Here is a 3919-nt window from a genome sequence, read left to right as displayed (position 1 = left end):
TTATGTATTCTTTACATAGTGGGAAGCATATTCTTTTGTTATTTAATTTTTTCTCCCCAAAATAGTCTAAATTTTGTCCGCTATTAAACACAACATGGCTTTTAATGGCAGCAACTGGATGCAGCACTCGTGAACATTCAGGTTGTTTCCTGGTTCTCAGTGCTACAGACTGCCCCTCTGATGACCACAGGAGGCAACGCTTTGTTCTCACCCCTGTTCATTTCATGAAGATCTCCTGGAAGTGTACCTGGAGGTGATATGTGCTGGTTTTCAGTTTTTTAAATCCTAGTTGCCAACCTGTCCCCCTAAAAATCTCTACACTGTTCATAGCTGTTTCAAGCTATTGGATAAGCAAGTAGACTCCTGACAAGACACATCACATACTTTTTTTTTTTTTCCATTTTGTCAATTTGATAGACAAAAATTGGTACCTCATTTATTCTTGGATGTATGACCATGGCTTATGGTCAAAGGCCCATGTGGAGAGGGCTCAGAATGCCAAACCGAGAATTTTTTCAAAACAAATCAGAATTGAATATGTATTTTAAAAGAAAAGGCCCATATTGGATTGATCAGCACTAAAATCTCAGTCTCTTGATGTAAGGAGTCATGACACTTTCACATCTAAAAGAATATATTTCTTTCAAGATGATTTCCCAATTGTGGCCCATCTCCAAACACAGCAATTGATTTATGATTTTTTTTTTTAATGGAGGTGCTGGGGATTGAACCCAGGACCTCATGCATGCTAAGCATGTGCTCTGCCACCAAGCTATACCCTCCTTTTCCATGAAATGTTTTTTTTAAAGGCAAAAAAACCTAAAAAGATAAATAAGTGAAAAAGAAATATAATTCGTCAATCCATGCTGTGGCCCCGTCCAGCAGTCAGCAGTAGCAGCTTGCTCCAGCCCAGGGGATGTGCTCACGTTCTTTTGACTTTGACATAGTCATAATGCTTCTTTTTTCTAAAAGCAAAGGCTTTATTTTCCTCCCAACACCAGTATGGGTCAAGCCGTCACTTCCAGGCAGTTAAAATGACCCAAGGAAGTCCGGACCCCCTGGCCGGAGCCGGCTTTGCTGTCTGTCACAGCTCCCTCCCGTGGTGGCTGCCAGGACTGGGCGCATCTGCCTGGGGCTGCCCGACCTCCCACTCTCATCTCCCTCTGTCCCCAGAACAGCAACGTGGGGGGACCTCTGAGCTGACAAAGCGGGGCGGTTTCGGGAGCATCGCGCCACGCCTGAGACCGGCCGCACGCCCCGCTTGAACGCAGCGGACACGCCACCTTACTCAAGGCTTCCGGAGAAAGTCCTTATGAAGTGTGTGCTGTCCCGGCCTGGGGAAGACATCCTACATTTATTTCTCTTATTTTGGTGACAGACTGACCACACTTTGAGTAAGAAAACACCAAGGCATTCTTTTAGAACATCACACTAAGCATGTTGGAGCAATGCTCCTCTGATGGTGAAATTAAGTGCTGCGAACTTTTTTCCTCTAGAAGCAGCCCCCCCCACTCCCATCCCCCCCGGAAGCTCCAGGTTTAACAGTTTGACTTCAGTTTAGGGAAACATCCATTCCTCTGTCTTGGATCCAAGCAGTCAGGTTTGCTGTTGTCTACTCAGAGCTGGCCACCGCAGCGGCCTCGTCAAATCCTCTCTGCACCCCGGCTCCGTATCCACTGAGCCGCATCCTGCGACCGGCGGAGAGGCCCGGGCAGGCAGTGTCGGCCTCCGCAAGCATCCCTCAGACACTGAGCTCCGAGGACGCTCTGAAGTCTGGACCCCGAGGTCTACGCCTCCCTCCCGTAGGTTACTGCCACCGTGTTGAAAGCCTCCAGCTGCAAAAAACTAAAACTCTATGGTAAGTATTTGAACACTTCAGTTTGCGTAATGACCTGAAGCCTGTTACAGGGTGTGTGCACGAGGGGGAGGTGGGAGAGAGAGAGAGGGAAGAGAGGAGGAGAGAGAGAAATGGGGGGGGGGGGAGGAGATGGGGCAGAGAGAGACAGTCTTTCTTTTCCCCTTCTCTCTGTCACTTCTCATGTGCATTTACTTAATTTTGGGCACTGACGAAGCCGAGCAGGACGGGGCGCTAAGGGCCGCCCCCCTCTCTCAGCTCCCTGGCCAAGGGCCCACACGGCCCGCGGCCAGTCCCGCGGGGCGGACCAGCAGCCTCCCCCCCTCTGCCCGCCACGCCCTTCGCCTCCGCGCTGCAGCGTGACATGGAAGCGCAGAGAGACATGATGATTCAAACAGGGACAGGAAGGTCGGGCCGCACAGGCTTAACGGAGACCGCCGGCGCCCAGGCCACTTCCCGGCGCGATCCTGAGGCCACGCGGAGGGAGCACGCGCTTCGCCTCCCCGCAGCAGACGCGCAGACAGAGGAAGAGCCGCCGCGCCCGCGCCGGCCGCACACGCGAGCGGGAGTGGGACGCGGCCCCGGGCGCTCCGGTGTCGGCCCTGACGCCGCTTTCGCAGAGCTCAGACGGCCCCGAGGGGGCGCCTCCCGGAGGCCCGCGCCCGCCCCGCCAGCGCGGCGCTCCTTCTCACGTCTCAGGAACAGTCACGGGCTGCGGTGACCTTTGCAAAGGGGCACTTGGGAGGCCGGCACCATGCTGTCTCCTTCGGAGCCCTGGCCACTCTGACGTCTCCCTGTGTTTGCACTTGCTGGTCAGAGTGGGGCCCTCCCCGGCACGGCCAGGGGCGGGGAGCGCTGCGCCGCTTTCCCGCGACTCTCTGGGTGGGGGCACAGCAGGTAAGAAGGGGCCGTCACCAGACACGACACGTGCAGGACGGAGAGCCCCGGGGAGACGCCTGTTCCAGCGCACAGGCTGGCAGGGCAGTGGAGTCTAGCTCCGCCATCGACTTGCTGCTGAGCCGTCGTCGGTGAGCGAAGTTCTGCCTCCGATGGTCTGGGTGGAACACAAGCCACTTAATCATTTAGTACCACATACCTCAAACAGGAAGTCAACATTTTTAAACTGATCTGGAAACTGACCTGTAGGAGCCTCCTCTCATTTATTTTAATGGCTGATGCGAAGAATTCTGGAAAACTGGTAGATAACTTTATACCCATTCTCCTATGATTCATTTGAGCCCACATTTAGGTATAATAATTTTGGAGAGAAAAAAAAGAAGAATCTCATCTTATTTCTTAGCATCACATAATAATCACATGGAGAAACACGAGGAGACATCACTTAACTCTCTACAGTGTCTGTAAGGTTAGGAGACAGTCATGAACGAGACGCAGTGACTGTCATAGAAGGAGCAGCACTGTTCTGTCTGCTCGGTCCTCTGTTGCTGCCACGATTAGACACTGCACAATCACTCAACGTGCATCGAATCATTTCTTAAGGGCCTGTCATTAAAATGAGTGTTTATTGCATTCAAACACAGATAATCCACTTTTGCTTTGTCATGTATCTCACAGTATTCGCCTATTTCCACACAGCAGGAATAAAGAAAAACGGGAGAACTAAGATAAAATAACATACCAGTTACTGCACCTCATCCCTCAGCCAACGGGACAAATCTGGGTTCTCGCAGTGAGAATTTCTCCTGTAAAATAACATTGCCTCACTTTGCACGAGGTGAGTAAACATAGCTAATGCACTGACATGCCCTTAGCAACACATTCGCTTTATTGCTGGTTTTTAATGTTTGTGGCTAAAATCAAGTTGATATTTCTGCACAAAGACGGCCCTTTATGTCATCAGCTTTATGAGGTAACTGACATCAATCCACAGTTGACTAATAGCCCAGGATTAAAAATAAGTTGTTCCTGACTGTCATGCCAGGATGATAACATCTAAAATCTCCCCAGAAACCGTACACAGGAGCAGCCAGTGCCCGCGTCTGTCTGCGTTAGTGATGAGACAGCCCGTCCTCACCCTTCCCGGTCTGTAAAGCCTTCTAGAAA

This window comes from Camelus bactrianus, chromosome 14, assembly GCF_048773025.1.
Source record: "Camelus bactrianus isolate YW-2024 breed Bactrian camel chromosome 14, ASM4877302v1, whole genome shotgun sequence".
Lineage (NCBI taxonomy): Eukaryota > Metazoa > Chordata > Mammalia > Artiodactyla > Camelidae > Camelus > Camelus bactrianus.
The sequence above is the reverse complement of the archived record's forward strand: the minus strand, read 5'-3'. Positions refer to the sequence as shown.